Raw genomic sequence first — 20,420 nt, 5'->3', positions numbered from 1 at the left:
CAAATACCAAGGAACCAGAAGTAAAAACTCTTATGAAAGTTTATGTCATTTTACTTAAAGTACAACAAACTACAAAAATAAAAATTAACGAGACCCTCCAAGACAAACAAAAAACCAATAGGCAAGATAACGGTCTGTGCTGCAAAGAGCACAGCACATAGTATTGGTGTGTGCAGAGAACGAGACAGCAACAGCTTTTTACTTACCCCTCTCACTTCAAACTCTGGGGACCTCGTGCAACCAGAGAAGTATTTGAGCAGCTGGGGAAGGCAGCAGCCCCATAAAGAGTCCTGTGCGCAAGCTCTACAAGCCAAGGCTGGCCAGGGACTCTGTAGCGCTTCCCTCCTTCTTGACTCAATTCCTCTCTATATACTACAGCACAAGCGGGCAGCCTGCTACTCTACCTGCTAATTCTTCCCCCCTCACTAAGCTGTAGCAGAGGAGGTTGTGCTGAGGAAATCATCTGTAGGTTATATTAAACTCCCAACCTTTAAAACCTCTTGTTCAACCCACCTCTTACAAAGGTGTTTTATTCATCACCAACACATCTTTACTTTAGCTGGAAAATGTGTTTGGAGGCTGAAATAATGGAACTTCGCCACCAGCCCCTTTGACACTGGCTCTCCTCTAAACAGTTCATAAGAAGTTACTATTCCCCTTGAGAAACCACATGAAAGCATTTCTTGAACAAATGGAGCTATCTTTGACTTGAAAAGTATCATGTGATCTCAGCCACTCGCAACTAGTTTCAAACTGATTTTGACTCACAAAATAGTAAGTTGCCTTGAAAGCTTCCCCTTAAAAATCTGAATTCATCTAAAATTTTAATGAAAATTCATGGAAAACCACAGTTTGCAATACCCAAAAAAGGGAAGTCAAATGTAGAATAACATGTTTTCTAAGCAGCTTCAGATTCCATGTCGAAACGAGAGAGTGTGGAGCTAGATTCTCCTCTGGTCAAGGATGACGACTGGAACGGGCTGGCAGAGCTCCCAGTCTCCCTGTTTGGGATGATGATCTTTAGATCTTTCAGCAAGGGGAACCCTACAAAGTGCAGGGTTAAGGCATCACAGTGAAAAGCAAAGAACTGAATCCTTCATCTCTGATTGAGCTTTTCAGTATTCCACTAGAAGGATTGACATTTATAAACTGCCCTTTTGAAAATAATTCATTTTCCTTTCCTCTTATCACATAAAAGATACATTCTGCATAAAACCAGCCACAGATTTGTTCTTTTTACTAATGCCTCAGTTAAATACGATGAAATACATTTCACTCCACTGTGAAGTGCATTCACTTAAATGAAATGACATTGCTGTAAGCAGGAGAACGAAATTTGCTCTAATTCAAGAAAATCCCTCTAATGCACATCATTTTAAAAAATCTCTTACAAGTGGTACCATTTGACTTTTAACAACATAGGTTTGGCAAGTTATTAAAATAAGTCATGCTTATGAGAACAATGTGCAAGCAAAACTCAATTTTTTTCCTAGACATATTTTCACTCGTACTCAGCTGTTCTTGCTAAGACGTGAGTGGCTCTGTTACCACTTTGGCCTCTCAGTACACAGATTTTAACTTTGTTACTTAGTTAATTCATTTGCTTTAACACGAGATTTTTAAATACAACTACCAGCTGTTCAGCATAACGAGGCTTCATTTACAATTTTCTAATGACCATGAGGGTAGATGGAAAAGAAAAATCTCAGCTTTAAAATACACATTATTTTATACCAAGGGAGAGAACAGCAAGCATTCATCTGAAGTGACTGGTTAGGTTGACATTTTTGCAGTGAAATACATTTTCATTTCAAGATCCCCACAGCTACTCTGAATTTAATTGCACGAAAGACCATTAGGATTTCTTTCTCAAACACAAACCTAAAGCATATCACCAAAGCAACAACTATTACATGCAGGAAACCAATCTTTAGTTTCTAATATGTTGAAATGTTTTAAAAGGAACCAAAAGGCAAAAAATTACAGGAAGCGCAACTTTCAAGTGTGCACCAAACCGGGGTTAGGTGCTTTGATAAAAGGAAATGTTTGCAAATGAAGGTATTAGCGGGGCACAGAGCTGTACGCGAATAATGTGCTCCTAGCCCAAATGGTAAGGGACAAGTGGGCACAACAGGAAAACAGGTCTCAGCCCCTCTTTCTGTGTCAGCGGGGAGCAGAACTGAGATTTGAAAGCCTACAGAGCACAACTCAAAATGTCCGGCATTGTCTTACCTTCTGGGAGCTGGGCATGTGGAGATGGGGGTCACCAGGTTTAAAGAAATGTTGCAATGGCCAACAGAACGATGGTAATTCTGTTCTGCAGGTAAACTGCGGTATGGTTTGAAACAAGAAAATACTCTGGCTGTAAAAAAGATGGGGGATTGTAAATGAATTCTGCAGCATTTAATACGGAAAGTTTTCCCCCTACTTGGTCACATTACAGGAAGCTGAATATTTTATAATGAGGCAGCAGAGAATGGCTGAACAAATGGCAAAGCGTCAGATATAGACAGGTAATAATGGGTTTGTTCTGTAGATAACCTACTCCAGAGAAAACATGCTAAATTAGAAATGCTGAACTAGGAGGAAGTAAACAAAAGTTACTAAATTGTGCTACTCTAACACTTCCCATTCTGAGACAACATATGAATCATAGATAAGGCTGAATATTTGTCACAGCTGTGATTTCAGCATCAAAAAGAAATAATTTTAGCCCAGATTTTAGGGGAGTTTCCAGAAAATTTGTCAGTTCAGCCAACCGGATACTAGACTTCTCTGTGATCTTCTGCAAGTTTAGCTTTCTTTGGGTCTGAACCCGCAAACTGATGTGTGCACTGAATATTTTTAATTTGAAAGATGAAGAAAAAATATGAAAGTGCTGAACCACTGTTTTTCTCTTTTTATGATAAAAAATGATGCCCTGAAGTTTTCTGCTCTAGTAAAGCAGTGTGTTTTTATTCTTGGCAATGACAAAACTCGAGTTCCACCCGCAGTCCTGACTCACTGAGAGCGTATGGTAGGGGAAGTGGCCTAGCCTCAGAAGCCTGCATTAGGAGCTATAGCTGGCAGCAAAAATGCATAGTTTATACTCCAAAAAAATTATTCTGGAGTAAACAAAGTGTTTGCAAGTTCAGGTTGAATTTTAGAGCAGAGCAGGGGAGATCTGAAACTTGGAAAGTATTTAAAAGCTCAAACCAAAGTATTTTATGTGAAACAAAATATTGCATTCAATTCTAAGTTAATTGTCTCTACATTTTCAGTTTAGGCACTGAACTGAAAAAATGCTGACAATTCCGAGCTTATTTTTAAAAAACAATTCCCGTATATTGATGTTCTTACAAACCTTGCCAAAGCACAGGCGCACGCATAAGTATATCCAAACTTTAACCCCCGGGAGTCCAGTTAGACTCTCCGTACTTATTGGAACAATTAGCTGATGAAGAAGCCTGTATTTTCACAGACTCATGCTATCACCCAAAACTAAAAAAATGGCTTTAAGTCACTCTAAAATTTTAAGCAGCAGATTTTAGATGAGAGTTAAGTCAATCTAAAAGCTAGCTGCAGCTGAAAGGTGGTGTCCTGTTGGCTCCCCTCCCTTGCTGTTCTGCCCACACTCTGCTTCTCCTCTCCTGGCTTTGGAGTTTGTCTCACTTTGCGGTGAATCAGTGCAGAAAATGAGACAGCAAAGAACTAACTATACAAAAACCAGCAAGTAGTCTCCTGCCAATTTAGCTCCCTGAATCAGCTCACCACAGGGCGAGCGAGCCACAGAGCCTGCAGCAGGATCGCATGGTTAGGGGCACAGGAGAAAAAAGATGACTCTACGTATTTATGGGGTTTTTTACATCAGCTAATTTTTGGATTGTCTTAGCTCTAATGTAAGACCTTGCAGTGAGTTCCAGCAGCCCTCTGTTTCATACCTTCTGGGCTGAGCTCTCAGGTACAAATAATCGGTTCTTAAGCCCACTGACAGAAGGAAAAAAAAACCTACTTACAGTTTTAAAATTTCTCAAAAGAGCAAAAAGCAATTACAAGGCAATTTATGCAGTTATATCTGAACTATAAAGGAGGCTAATATTATTCTCAAATGTAGTTTTTTAAACAGCTCATAGTTCTTTCTCTGTCAGCCTCTTATTATTGCACCTTTACTTATCAGGACCTGTGCATTCAGAGAAAAAAGCAGCATTTTATTGACGAAGACATCCGCTGCCTCGGATACATGCTACAGGCTCCCCCCGGGCTTCTGCAGCTCGGCGGAGGCAGGGGCGAGCCTGCTTTGTGCTTCAGTCGTGCTGGAATCTCAACTGGCAATGCAGAAAGACATCTCCAGCTTTCACCCTCAGGGCAACTGCTCGGGGAACAGGATATGCTTTAAACATCTAATATCCCGCAGGATGATTTTCAGGCGTATCGTTGGGGATTGATCCGTCAGCTGCTTCACAGCTTGTGTTTAGCAAATACATTTTTTCCTGTGGAAATCCTGCCTAACAGGTTAAAAGGGAATTTTCCATCTTTCTGTATCAGCCGTACAACCCACAGCAAAAACCGATGTGCAATCGCACAGTTAGCTAAAGCTGACCTGAGACACCCCCCGTGGCCTTTGGTCCTTCTTTTCATGTCCAGCTGCACATCCTCACCACCTTCCCTGCAGCAGAGGGGACTCTGGATCAGACCCAAGAGCTCCGCTCCGGAAAGCTCGGCCTGAAGGACAGAGAGAGAGAGAAAATTACCATTCAGCTACACCCCTGAGCTGATCCCACCGTACGGCTGCGGGACCCCCCGGCCCCCACCCCAGGGGAGGTGTGGGAGTGTGGCTAAGCACGGGTGGGAGGACAGGACTGGCCCTTTCAACAGTTTCAGACTGCAGCTTCAGGGTAGAGCGGGTCCGAGACAAGTACGTTCACAGGAAATCTTCCGCCTAAAATAGGCGTTGTTCTTCTTCACCTCCTACTGAACAGTGGGTACAATTCATGAATATAGACTTTTGAAACTGATTCAGAAGAGATCTGAGGAATGTATCAAAAAGTCCATATGGTTTTGCCAAATCAAGTATGCAGAACTGGGTAAATTTAGCCATGTGCTTAAGATCTAAAATTTGTCTTGTTTGACCCAACTGGAAGGAACATAGTCATGAGCCACTTATACACACATCAATCTGACTAATTTTTCATCTCGGTGAGGTCAAAAATTGATGAGTAACACATTATTTAATGTGTGGAAACAAAAGGACACCTCAGTTACCAAAGAAGTGCAGTGGAACATGAAAGCACTACCCAGACAGGTCTAAATAATGCTATTTTCTCTAACATATTTAGGTAGTGAAATTACAAGTGACAAGTGCTTGGCGCTTTGACAGCTGGGCCTACGTTTCCAAGTTTTTCTCCTGTAACTCAGAAGAGTGAAAGCTTTGTTTTAAATGAAGGCTGAAATTCTTACAATAAGAGGTGGAGGCTCTAAGAAATATTACACAATGTTCATTGTAAAAATCACAGGTGTTCCTAACAGTGAGGTGTCAAGCACATAAGGAAAGGCTTCCCAAACCTCTCTACACCATCCTATTTCCGTTTGCATTGGGATAGCTTAGCCTAGCACCGTTCAACACCATGAGCCTGGAGCGCTGTGGAGCTAGCTTTCCATCACCAAAGGCTACCTCTCTGTAGCCTTCAGAAGCTGCATTCAAGGTCAGACTCAAATTCCCTGAAGTTCAAGTGGCTGAGCTTTTGAATGCCTATATGTATAGGAGTAAATCTTGAATCACAGAATCATAGAATCGTTTAGGTTGGAAAAGACCTTGAAGATCATCCAGTCCAACCATTAACATAACACTGAAAAGTCCACCACTAAACCAATTAAGGGGAGAGTAGCAACCCCACGCCTCCTGGCTTGGTGGCTGGATCATTTATAATGAAAGTAAAAACTAGGAATCATTAAGGTTGGAAAGGCCCTCTAAGATCATCAGCCCAACCATCAACCCAACACCCCCATGCCCACTAAACCATGTCCCAAAGTGCCACCTCTGCCCGTTTTTTGAACCCCTCCAGGGATGGGGACTCCACCACCTCTCTGGGCAGCCTGTTCCAATGTTTGACTACCCTTTCCGTGAAGAAATTTTCCTAATATCCAATCTTGAACATAGCCTAGCTCTTCTCCCCTCTCCTCTTCCCAGCTCTGTGATCAGAGGCTTTAGCAACAGTTCCTTGTATTCCCCTAAGAAAGGGGGGAATTAGGATGCCTACCAAAACCCCCTATTTTCTGGCATACTTGCCATATCATAAGAGTGCAGCCGTAGCATAAGCGCGATTATAAGATCATGATCAAGCAGCGCACACAACAAAGTACCCCTATTTACACAGCAATACAAGGTGCAACCAGAAAAGACAGGGTACTTTAAGCACCAATACTAATTTCAAGATGAGTTTACAAGAGGTAATTATTTATAAAAGTGAATATGAATCATTGAAATGCAATGCTTTTGTAATGGCAAATACATGTAATAATATATCTACATTCTATGCAAAAGAAACAAATGGAAGTCTTTTGGTGATTGAACTCTCAGATTTATCTAGAAAAAATTTTAAATATTTATGGCTCATTTTTTAGTCACATTAACCCAGCCCTTTTAATATACACAGAAATGTACAATCCTTGCAGCTGAAATGTTCAGGACGTTATTTTGAGACCAGTGAAATCCCAGAATCCAGGAACCTGCAGGTGAATCCTGGCAGTGAACGAGAAGGTAGTTTCACCTCCCAAGACACCACTTTTACAAGTCCTCTACTTATTAAAAAAACATCATAATGCTTTTCGAAAATATCAGCCTGTGGTTATAAAACTCACACCATCCTCTTTTCTCCCTTGAACCTTTAATTAAATCTCCATACTGCTTCGAAGCAGCAGCAGTCTAATGGGTTCAGAATATTTTCTTACACATAAACTGTTCAAAACACACAGACTCACTGTGAGTTGTAGTCTTTGAACACAGCTTCTTAAATAATCCTTTTTATTTTTATTTATTTTTGAAAATATCCAATTCTAATCCTCTCTAACCAATGTACACTACCAGTAATAAAAAAAAAAAAAAGCATAGGTCTTTGGAATTTTTTTTCTTTTTTGCTGTTTTTGTGATGTATACACGTATACCTATGCGGGATTTCCCACATGAAAAGTGTTCACAGCCGTAAAAGAAAGCATGAAAATGGTTTTCATCAGCAGATCTTAAAGTACTTTTACAAAGCACTATTCTCTAACAGATGGGGAACCTGAGACTCAGGCAGATAAAGTAACTTGCCTGAAGTCACCCAACAAGGTATTACAAGTCGTGTTTCTGCTGTGCTAGTAGTTTGCTCTTGTGATTCTTTAGGACTATCTGGAATAAATCCACTATGCGTTAGACCTTCAAGAATGATTTTATAGCACCAGATTACAAGGTTTTTTTGACAGGAGTGATACACACCCTCAAAAATTACACCTTGGGAAGCTAAAAGGGAAGGAGAGAGGCCAGCATTGTGCCAAGGGGGAAGGAATAAAGTGCAATGGCTACAAAAGCCTGGATCCACCTATCCCCATGGCTACGGCACTCTCCCTACCAACACGGTGTAAAAATGAAGTGCTAATGAAAGAAGCAGACTACAGGTCTTTGCTTCACTAGCCTTATCCTGTGGTGTGAAAACTATAAATCTGCCACTATGAGTTTTCAATTGCGTGTCTCGCACAATAGAACATCACCTCTTTTGTTGGGGATGCTTGGGATCTCTGCATATTGGCCTGGAAAGCCTGTATGAGATTTCTGGACAAAGCAGGTATTTAATCTAAACCCAATATTACAGTATGTTCGTACCCACAGACATTCACTCCAAGCTATGGCATCCTGCAAAGAGGCCTCGGCAGCGGAGTTCAGAGTGTTTGGCAGCTGGAAAAGCCAGAACAGAACTATTTGTATAATTTAGTGTCATGTAGTTGTGCTAGCAATAAAATACCTGGACTGCGTATCTAGACAGACCCACGAATGTTTTTATCACATCCGATGCAAAATATCATGAATTTCTACACTTGTACGAGTCATCCTACATTTTGCTGCTAAACCAACAGCTGAAAGATCACACTGCAGAGGAAATGCATTTGGATGAGTATCTTTCACACCTTCACAAGCAAACCTGGTCTTCCACTTTGGAGGTGAACTGTGGTTTTGAGCAGCTGAATATTAATACATAAAAGTTGTATTTTTATTTACTGTTAGTAGAGCAATGTTTCTGGTAGTTTTCTAAAAATCTACACTTATTCTGCTGGTACTGCCACACTTACTTAAGATTCCCATGATACATTAATATAGCAGCACATGCAGAGCCTGCTGTGAATGCAAGACACATTTTCCCAAAGAATTGTTTGAAATATAAATTCAGTGCTTAGTTTGCAAAACATTTGTTTTCTTCACATTTCAATATTTGGAAAGAAAATAGATAGCTCATAATTAGTAAAGCATTCATTGCAGACCGAAATAAACAACAGTCCCTTTAATCTGTTGTTCGGAAGTCTGCAATAACTGTATCTCTACAAATAAATTTCTGCTTGCTCTTTTATATTTGTACTAGTGGCAAGAAATTCTCGACTCTAACTTGATAACAAAGACTTTAGCACTATATTCTCGAGGTGTGAACCTACAGTGAAAGCTATTATTTTTTATTACTTGCCTGTTTAAACAAAAGAAGACAAAGTCTGAGATACTCAGATTTGCAACATCAAAGTAAACTCTGCTACTTGACAGATATTTAATAAAGTATCACAAGTCATGCATGGAAAACATGAAGACTACACTGCTGTAAACATTAGCTGGCATGCCTAATATTTCTTGGTGGTCTGAGTTCAGTTTTATATTTCAAAGGCTATGAATGAAGACAGCTTTACAGTTGCACGTGTCTTCTTGCCCGAAAGAGCTCTTTCTTTAACAGTTCTGAAAGTAGTAACTTTAACGTTCTACCCACCTCGTCTTACCAGAGACTAACGATGAACATTTATAGTGGTATTTCGAACGAGAATAACCCAACATTTTCCAGTCTGAACATACTCATCACTCAGAGCTGCATGATTCTTTTCATATATCTTAATGGGTTTTGTTCAGCTAGAAGTGTGTGGAGCATATATTCTAAATTACATGTCAGCTTGCAGCAATTGTTAATTTGCAGCAGTGTAATAGCCTGTGAAAATGAAAGCTTTGAAATAATTGTCCACTTTCCTTTGACACAAACCAATTCCCACTATTCAGACGTTTTCAAACAAAGTCCCGGTGACAGACCGGAGTGCAATACTTACAAATCGCTATTTCAGCAAATGGAAACCTATTTTAACTAGATGTTAGGGAACGATCGTGGAAAACACAAAACCTTCAGCTTTGCGAGTTCAAGAGAAAAATCTGCTACTCAAGACCTACTTGAACACCTCAGCTGAAGAATAAATATTGACTCAACAGATCTGGGAACCGACTTGCTAGAACTTTATTTTTTGGAAGATGGGAAAGGCTTGATGCTATTCACGTTTCAGTTCCGTATCTGATCCAAACAAATTGGAGCAAAATTCTTAAAGCTTAATGAAGTAGATTAGCCTCTTTCAAGATTTTAAGTTAGTGACAAAACAAGGCAATACTGTTGTGAAGGCCACATGAGGTATGCATTACGTATACATCGCGGTGTAGAAGAGAGGTCTATGAGCCTAGGCTGACCACATCACTCCCACACAGCAAAGCCGTAAGGCAGTTCTACGTGTCCGCTCTACCACCCAAACAAAACTGTACCTCACAGCAGAGCATTACGTGCCGAACAACTCAGCTGAGTACTACAGAAATGTAATAGAACATTTTCAGCCTTTTCCACTGGAACTCTGGTACTCTAGCGGTGGCAGCAGATGCTGTGTGCGCTCATTTTGAGAAGTGTTGAACATCCAGAACACGAAGGGAAGTCAACAGCAGCTGTATGCGCTCAGCACCTCTGAAAACAGCAGCTACACAGCCTTGAGGTCTTAGGTGTTAGGAGTTCACTTAGAGGAAAATTAAAACAGTTCCATTATGAAGCTACTTTAAAAGCTGTTTCAACATAAGAAATTTAACTTCAAAGATGTGTATTTTTAAATTCCTACAGACTTAGAAGTAAACACTAGGTAGCACATTTTGAAGTTACAAGTTTCCACAATCTCAGTAATATAGACGATTAGTATGTTGCCTTGGCACCTATACACTAGGCATGTGTCTTCTTTCAAAAAGATGGCTTAAGAGGTCAGTCAACTCATAACACTACTAACCACCCAAGTGACTAATTGAGAGGTAATTTCTGGTCTGTAATAAACAGTACACATTAATCCCATATATAATTTTGCATAAAGAATGTATGCCAATTTATATTATTTACGTGAAACTATAACGCTAAGGGTGTAAAAAGTCTTCAGACTTGAGATTTGGCCGTTGCCTCTCTAAGTAATTTTCTATTCAGATTAACGACTTGCTAATATTTCAGTCAAGCATAAGAGGTGATTGCACGTGGCCTGCCAAAGAGGTTTTAGTGGCTCCAAAAACTGAGGGTAGCCAAGAGCCCAGCAAAAGAAGTATCCAAACTACGTTCTCCCAGAGCCATAGAATTACATATGCTAGGAGCACAGAGATGCTCATACTAACCCTCACACCAGCTCGCAGGATACGACATTCAGCATGCCTCTCCTGCCTAAGAACTGCAACACCGGACAGGTGCTAGGACTCGATTACTGTTCAGGCAATAAATAACCGCAGACAGCTCATGAACCATTTATAAGGGATGACTTTTGGGATTTGACAGGTTTGGAAATGTAGAGGAAATGTAGAAGGTTTCTTTTCTGTCACCTCTGCCATGACAAACTTCCACAAGTGTGTTCATTTGTTTGGGGTTTTGCAAAGAGTCTGATTTTCTTTTATGTTTGTCGGATCAGGTTAAGGTATAGGCATTCCAGTCCTTCCAAACAGCTATTCTCAAACCAGGATGATGAGAGCTCTCTTGCAATGCTGAGCGCCATAAGCTCACTAAGGTACACATCTTCCAAGCTGCCTGGCCAGCCTGAGGAGTGAGTGGGAGAACTGTCTTGCAGTGATTTTCATCAGCCAGCTGATAAGCTTTCTAGAAACATTATTCACATAGGACATAGACCTTCTGAATCCCAAGCAATTTTGTACTATGCCACCTGATAGAAAGTATCACACGTCGCAGATTTCAGAGCAGTAACTTCAAATCTTGGGTTTTGTGGAAGACTGGAGAAAAAGGGTAGATACATACCTTTTTCTTGCATTTTGAGTTACATGATGACTACCTGAAGCTAACGAGAGGGCTGATACATTAGAACTAACACCATGATGTGTACTGTAGAGAGCAAGACTGAACATCCCTACCCTTCACTGCATGTTCAGTAGCTCCACTTGCACACAAAATATGTTTCCAGAGCACCCTGCGAGATGATGCCATTTCCTATCAGTTTAATGCGGACAGATAAACTGGAAAAAATAGACACTGTGACACCTCCACCCTCTTTCTGCATCCTGATCGCAGGTCACAGAGCACACATCACTGAGACACACAAGTACTCTGAGCCATGCCTACACGGTGGCTTATGGCAGACTTCCAAAGCCCCCTGCCAGGACTAAAGCATTACGAAATTAGTTATTTCCGAGGCCTGAACTGAACCAACTTTTATCTACCTAGTCATAAAACTTTGGGCAGACTGGGACACAATAAGAATATTCAGTGTACTAGCACAGGGCTGCTTCGCAAACCAGTCGGTTCTGTGGCATTCGTGTGCAACGTTAGGCAATGAGGTGAAAGCAAACATCACCATCTGGGATCAAAAGCAGAACAAATAGCTTCACCACAAAGCACAGCGAGGGTGGCTCAGCTTCGCACCGTTCAATCCCATCTTCTGCATTAGGCCGGCCTCTGATACCAGAAAGTGGCAACTCACAGTGGAAAAGCTGCAACCATTGGTACATGAATTTGTACAGTACTTTAGCTCGGCTTTCAGGAGAAAACTTAAGTGGGAGTAGCAGTAGTTTCACACATACAAAAGAAGCCCTATTTAAAAAAAAAAGAAAAAAAAAAAGAAAAGGCTAAAGAACCAGGAAGTGGAAGAGTAAATGACAGTGGTAGAGAGAAGAGATGTCTCCTTCCATTTAGACAAGCAGACATACTCTTGCAATTTAATGGATTGTAAGGACTCAAAGATATTTACTGTCTAGCCACGTAAGTACATTCCAGCTCTTGATTTGCTTTTAGCATTGAAACCAGTCATATATTACATCAATGTGATTCTTGTTTGTTGAAATAAGTGAATAATTTGGGGAGTATTTTCAATTCACTGTTTTTACATTCCCTTGTTTCATCTGTTCTCAATTTCCACAACATGCTGTTTGGAAAACTACAGCTGGAAGCACATGGCCAGTCAGACAGATTGGTCAAGAACCCTGACATCTTAACTAATTTGCTCAACTACATGTTAAATTAATAACATACAGGCTAAGTTGTTACGAACGTGACATACATGACTTTTTGTATTTTGGTGTGCAGAGCTCAAGCAATTTGAGGACAGAATCCCGTTAAGCCAATTTAATGGCTCACTTCTGCCAAAAGGCGCTACTCCATCGCCCCGCACGCACAGCCTCCCCAGCCACGCATCCCCATCCCCTTCCTCGCGCTGGTATTTGCCTGCCAGTGCTGGTCTGCCTTCAAGATGAGCCAGTTGGGGGAACTACACTAGCAGAAACCGTCCACTTTTGTGGTAGTGTTGATTTTCTGCTGGCTTAGGGCTCTCAGCTCGCTCCCTGAAAGGTCAAGATGTCAGTGCAGGAAAAAAGCGCAAGCATGCAGCCAGGGAAAAGAGGAAGGAGCAGACTGTCGTATCATAAAACTGCACCATCAGAGCGTACCTGGTGATGGCTTCACTCTTGTTCTTCTCATGTGAAAAAATTTAACAGTTCTGAAATAGGTAGAAATACTGTTTCTATTGCTAAAGCCTGTAAATTCTGAAGTTACTAGCTTCCAATGTTCTGCAAAGTAACTACTAAGGCAATTTTCCACAAAATCTTTTAAACCATAATTTTTTTCTATTGTAGGGCTTAAAATTCAGCTACTCAGAGATAGCCAGTGAAAACAGAAACATCAGCCATCTAAATTCCCATAATATTGACTTGAAACAAAATACAACAATGTTTACTCTATTGCTTTGGCGTGGGTTGGTTTGTTTGCAGTCAAACCGTACTTTATACTGGCTCCTCACATATTGGTATGTTGAGGAAATAAACAGTAAATACTATTTCCAATCCATCTGTTTAACTTGTTAGAAAAACAACAGTCAGAGGCTTTTCGGAATTGTGTTTTTTCTCTACAAAAACCAAATAGGGAAGTAGGGTTTTGTTACGCTTAAAGTACTCTGCGTGCATGTTTGGGTGAAGCATCCAGTCTGAGTTCCCAACTCTTGCTCCAGCCCTGGTCCTGGCAGAGGTTTGCGGAGTTTGCAGCGAGTGAGTGACAATCGTCTGGAGGAGACCCACCACATCTGCGAGCCTGGCGAGAGCCGGCCTAAGCTGTGGTCAACTCTCCTCGCTGTTTCTCTTTGTCTGACACACAACTGTGCCTTTTAGAGAAAAAGTCACCCACCTAACAAGGAGCTTTCTATGAACGGTGCTGCGAGGAGAGCCAGGTCGGCTCCTTCACTCTTCACCTGCTGGCTGTGGAGCGGGGGACACTCAGCTGGTGCATAAGAAAGAAGATTTTTGCCTTCTAATCTTCAGTTCTTCACAGACAGAAAAAATGAAGGTGCTTACCTAACATTTATTCTTGAAAACCCATCACTGAAGAGCTTACACAGACTGCCTCACTGTCGTGGCTCAGTCCCAGGCAGCAGCTCAGCACCACGCAGCCGCTCGCTGCCCCTGCCCCGGTGGGATGGGGGAGAGAATCGGAGGAGTGAGAGTGAGAAACACTCCTGGGCTGAGATAAGAACAGTTTAATCATTGAAATAAAGTAAAATAATAATAATAACAACAACATAATAATAATAGTAATAACAATATCCAAAGCAAGTGATGCCCAATGCAATTGCTCACCACCCGCCGACCGATGCCCAGCCAGTTCCCAGCAGCGATCGCTGCTCCCCGGCCAACCCCCCCAGTTTCTGTACTGCCCATGACGCCGTATGGTATGGAATGGCCCTTGGGGCAGTTGGGGTCAACTCTTCTGGCTGTGCCCCCTCCCAGCTTCTTGTGCCCCTGGCAGAGCATGGGAAGCTGAAAAAGTCCTTGACTGGCATAAGCAGTACTCTGCAACAACTAAAACCATCAGTGTGTTATCAACAGTCTTCTCCTACTAAATCCAAAACACAGCACTATGCCTGCTACTAGGAAGAAAATTAACTCTATCCCAGCCGAAACCAGGACACTCACGTACACCCTACTGCCCGGCTGCAGTACTGCCATAAGGCTTTACCCCAGTCACCAATACTTCGGAAGAACGCAGCCTCATTAACTCCATTCAGCTCCAGTAGTCTTGTTAGGCTTAAAAAAGCATAAAACTGAAGTAAAACAGCCTCACAGTGTCTTACCTAGCCACATTTTTCTGCCATTCAGCAATGTTGTCTTACAGAAGGCCTATAACAAAAGTTATATTTAAATATAAAGCCAACATAGTGCGTATTTTAGCCATCTTGTCTAGCAGGTCATGGACACTAAATGGGACATGGTGTTTCTTTGGCCTCTTCAGCTAATCCATTTACTAAGCCAAAAGAAAGCCTTATTAAAAAATAAAAAGAAGGGGGAGAAAAAAAAAAAAAATACCTGGCTTAAATGGCTGAGGTGAATGCCAGAGCTGGTAGGAAGGAGCACCCGGTTACCAGTGAGAGAAGGTGGAAAGGAAAGAAAAGGGTAGGACCCTCCTTTTGGCCTCAGCTACCAAGCAGACAAGGCAGTAGAGTCCAACTGCATCTGTTAGGATTCATGTTCTGCTGAAAGATGAATATTCTGGGGGAAAAAAAATCCTTCTCTCCAGATTGTCATTTTCTGAGTCTAAGTAATTTACTGCCAATGAACTAGAGAGGCAAAAAAAAAGTATTTGTTGACTCCTGTAAAATGAGATAGAATGACCAGCTTTTAAGGTTTCAATTATGCTGCTTTCAAGATCTAGGCCAGCAAGTTAGTACCTTTCTTTAAATATTAAAAATGTTGAGGTGGATATGAGTTTCACACTCAAACCCTGAGGTAGGTAATTTAAACCATCTAAACTGCAGAGCTGTTGCTGAAGCCAATAAAAATACTTCATAATTGCTTTTTGCTTCCTTTTTCACCAGTATCAAATCCCATCATTGTTAAAGTTCAGAAACATGCCACTTTTCAACAACTTAAAGAAAAACTGCTTACCTAACTAGCCAGATCAGTACTGGAAACAGTTGTCAATAGCAGGAATATTCTCAGGTGTAAGTTGTGAGCTTCGCAACAGCAGGTTTCAGATACTCACCAGATTTCTGATACCAGGAGATATCTGAATGATTTTATTTTCATTCTGTGATTTTGAGTGTTTTCCTACAACACCCACTCAGAAGAATCTTTCAATGTATTTTAGGTGCATTCTACGTAAATCTAAAAACTATTGACAAATTATGCATTTCTTTTTGTAGCCTGTCTTGGTCAACTGCAGATCTTTTTTAAAAAGGATTTAATACGCTCTTGGTTTTTTGTTTAATTTCCAGTCCTCTAACAATGGATTAAAATACATAAACAGGCTACAGCTGTTTAGCCTTCTAAATTCTGACACCTCCTCCTTCTTCCATTTGGGACTACAGTCTCTTTTTCTTTTTGTCTTTGACTTTTTGTAGACTGAAATCCAATACATTTGTCTGCATCTGCTGCTAAAAGCCATTTCTCCCCAGCCACAGACCAGTCCCCTTGTGTCTCATTAAGCACATTTACATTTGGCTCTTAAAATCCTAAACAGAGCATTTCATGCCTGGCAATAGTGCACTGATGAAAGATGCACTCTACTCACAGCTTCTGTAATGACACATGGTATTACCCCATTATTTGGGGGGACTCAAACAGAATCTTATTTAAAAAAAAGTGACTGCCCTGTTACAGACTTTTATTTTTTTAAATAATCAGTACTTCTCTATAGTAGGCAACAATTAAATTTAATTAAAAGGCTTATGAAAAGTAAAATTTTGCATTGTGGATTAATTCAGTGGGATGGGTATTTTTGTGAAGCTCCTCCTGAAGTCAATCAAGAAGGGTTACTTCCTCAAGAAGATCTTAGCAACACTGACAGTCCCAAGTTATGCAAGCCATTTGGTGACATCAGCCTTCTCAAAGTCACATGATTCGATTGGGAATAGCAGGCATACTAGATCACCACAATGTAATTAAATACAATTAATCAACACTGAACCGATTGCTTCCAGAAGTGCCCATTGAACCTTTTCAGGTGGCAGGAATGTCAGGAATTCATGATTCTGGCACACAACAGTAGGAAGTAATTCCAGACTGGCTCCTACAAGTCATATTGGCTTCAGTTCAAGGCTTCTATTGATCATTCCTGTGGTAGCGTAAAATAAACAGCAAAAAAAAACCCAAAACAAGAAGGAAGCAAGCATTCAGGAACCCAGCCCTGAATCACTTGGGATTTAACATGAACAAATAATATCTTGCATCATAGTACAAGCCAACAAGTAGAACAACCTGTAGGCCACAGGTGCAGTATGCTCACCACAAGAAGCTATCTTTAATCACCTGGCTGCGCTATCTGAACTGTCTATTCTATGCAGCTCCTACATGTAGCTCCAAGAAAAATGAGTAGCATTAGACTAATCTAAAGCTAATGAAGGAAGTCAGGTCTGTCCCCAGAGTGAATTGTCACATTTACCTTTGCGAGAGCAGATGGGAAAAGCAGGCTTTTGGAAGCTTCTGTAGGAGTTTACAGCCAACAGCTCAAGGTCTTGTAGACCTTGAGCTTTCAAAACATGGCTTTCAAAGAATGGACAGCTATCATCGTCTCCCGCTGACATGACTAAACAATGCTCCGATTCCTTCATAAAACTTGCCAGCAGTGTCAGTTTTAGCTGGATTACGCCTCAAGGCACATCACCACCAGAAGACATTTTGTCAGCCACTCTAGAGACAACAAAAGCACAATGGAGACCTCTCCACTATAACATGGACAGTATCACAATGGGCCCAAAGTTTTCCCATACTTTGGAGGACATCGTTAATCCAACAGCATTAGCATTGATTCCACTTCAAAGGCAGAATAAAATCAAGGAACTATTAAGAACATTAAGGTTGCTTAGACAAAACCAAGAATCTAATAACTAGCAGATATGATCTATCATGTAAAAGATGTGAGATCATTAAAAAACAGAGACTTTAAATGAATATGGTCTCAAGAAAATCTGGCAAAGGAGTACCAACTAGCTCGATGATGGCTGGTCCTTACAAGCCAACAGACATAGTGAGACCGTTATACAAGTAGTAGCCTGAAGTACCCTCCCGTTCAGAGTCGCAAGCCAGAAGAAGGCTCCGTTTAGCCCTTTGAAACATTCTTCTCCACCCACAGAAGCTGCAAATTTTATCTGAGAAATTCTGCCTGTCGTACAACCAGCAAATTCCTCAGCTGGAAACAAAGGAGCATTGCTGTCATCCAGCAGTCGTGGGCTGAGGAACTTCCTGCCCCTAGCCAACAGAAGAACTCTCCTGTTAGTGCTGCAATCAGCATTTACCAACCTACTTCCCATTCTCTATTCTGTGACCAAACTTGCCTCCAGCCAGAAGGAAAAAGAGGCAGCCTTCTGCCTGTGTTTCCCCTTTACTATCCTTACACATGCACACAGAAGATGAGAACTCAGAAAGAATAAATACTCAGACAAGGTCAAATGTAGGAGCCGTCTGACCTCTTTTTCTTTATAAATCCTTATTCTGATTTCATTTGTTTCTGTTGTCCCCATTCGCTATCATCTCTGCAGAATCCCCAGTGTGAAGACATTCTCCATCACAGAAATCACCCTCAGAAACCTCTGGTACCTCTTATCTGGCTTTTTTTTTCTGTAAGACAAGAGTTTGAAGCACTAACACCTTTCTCTGGAGATCTCAAGAATCTCCCATTCTAAAAAAACCTGTAACCTTCATTACATGCATCCATATAACTTTCAGTTAAAAGAAACTGTTCTATCCCTGCTACTTAATGAAAATACTGCAATATACTATTTTCAGCAGGCAATGCATATACAAGCAGAAGGAAAGCTCTTCCTTCCTTCGTTGACCCAGACAGACCTCTAATTGCAATAGGTATTTGAGTCTGTGTTGTACTTCCTGAGCAGAGTCTCCACTGATGTGAATAACAGTATCTGGTAGACTATCTGAGTCATTTTTCCTTCAAATGGCTTTACTTCTGAACTGCAAAATAGGAAGAAGCAAAAAAGTGCTCTTAAGTATCACTTACAATAGAGTATTGAACAGGACCAATCTCTGAACTCAGTCTGAGCTTTACTCAAATTCCTTCTGGAAATTTATTTCTTCTGTTGATGCGTACAGGAAGTTAAAAGGTAAAAGGCAAAAGACTCAAAAATCCTGTAATTATTAAGTTGTGTGTTACCCCGACTGCTGCAAACATGATTCAATAGTTCTGATATGGCACCGGAGAGATCCAGATTCAAGTAAATTCACTGCTGCAGAGTCTTTAAAGTGCTCTTGGATAATCAGGAATATCACAAAGAATTGATAAACTTCCTCAGTTATTCCAGATTTTTCAGTGTTCACAAAAGTGCCAAATACTCAGCCACTGGCAGGGGTTCCACAGAAATGGATATAATTTAATTATTTCAATTTAATATCCAGTTATCCTCTGTATATATAGGCGCTTCATTTTAGAAACAGAATTTTTTCAAAAAGTTCAGAGGAAGAAAAATGAGAGGTACATGCCTAAGGTAGGACTAAATATTTTAATCACTTTTCATGCATTTTTAAATGTTAATTTTGTTTGAAATATTCAGATGATTTCCTCACACCTATGAATAAATAATCCCATGCCTGTGTGTATATTATTGGTAGGCACAGGAAAAAATACAGCAATGAATCTTGATTTTTTCTGCATCATCCAGCAGGCTACAGCCACCCAGATAGGAGAAGAAGGATGTGAAATGGAATAGATCTTACTTCTGGGAGATGACAATGTTTTGAAAAATCCAGGTGATAGATAGCTGATACCACCACACGGTGTTTTATAGGCTGTTACTAAGTGAGATTTTACTTTCCTGGGGGGGCTGATTAGACTTGTAAGAAATTTACTGAAGTTTTCACTTCAGAGACATTCAGAACAAGAAGTAGTAAAAAAGCTTCTCATAGCAAACAGTCAATGTGAACCATGGTAGAAGTCACTGCTTGGGCAGTGCAAGAAAAAATAGGAACCACGTAGTCGCAGTATTATAGGGAAATGAGCAAAAGGGGCAGGGAAAGTGTCTTATACTGTTCATGCTGATCAAAGAAGTTTAGAAGTATTGAGCTATTTAAGAAGCCATTAGGTACTGTATATAACGGTGCTGCTTTTGACCAAAGGCAAACACTGAAAATTGGAAGTCCAGTTTTCAAGGCCCTGCAAGATAAAAGACCGAGGAAGAAATCCAAGACTGGATGCAGATTTGCTTATTCAAAAAAATATACAAGTGCCATTTCTCCTAAATACAGGAGGTATCAAACAAGAGCTTTATGTTCTTTCAGCCTTGCCAAAAAGATGTGCGAATGCAATTCTCCTGCTATTTCCTTTCTCTGTCTCCTTTTTTTCCCTCAAGTTGATGCTCAGCAGCGCTTCAGGGTCTCTGGAGCTTCTCTGACAACTACCCTGTCTGGGTAAGAGGCTAAATGACAAAAGAACATCTCCTCTTGCATGCACATCCTCACTTCTTTTTAAAATCCGCATTTAGCAATAGCATATATCTAAAGTTTTGTATGCATTCACAGGAAATGCAGTCAGTGGCCCTGTAATCTGCTGCACATGTATTAGGTGAGATTAATCTTCTTGTCCCTCAAATGACGTATTTCAGAAATAGACCGCTGCATTCAACTGGCTAGGAAGCCAGTCTTCTGTTAACAGCCTGTGCTTTGCTAATACATCCTCAAACTTCTATTCTTCCAAATAACAAAATTAGTCAGCAACTCGTAGTGATTCTTCTTCTGATGAGGTTCGACTGGAATCAGTGGGGATTCTTCTACCAATTTTAATGGGCATCAAGTATATCAACTCATGCCTCATAATTTTGTTCCTGTAGCAATACAAGCTAGGCATAGGTAAGAACCAGTCGCAGTGCAGCCTGCATAAAAACAGAACAAGAAAAAAAAATAGATTCTGAGCTGTCTGGGGGACAGATTAAATTTAGCACAAGAGTGAAGC

Source organism: Pelecanus crispus, chromosome 5, assembly GCF_030463565.1.
Source record: "Pelecanus crispus isolate bPelCri1 chromosome 5, bPelCri1.pri, whole genome shotgun sequence".
NCBI lineage: Eukaryota > Metazoa > Chordata > Aves > Pelecaniformes > Pelecanidae > Pelecanus > Pelecanus crispus.
The sequence above is the reverse complement of the archived record's forward strand: the minus strand, read 5'-3'. Positions refer to the sequence as shown.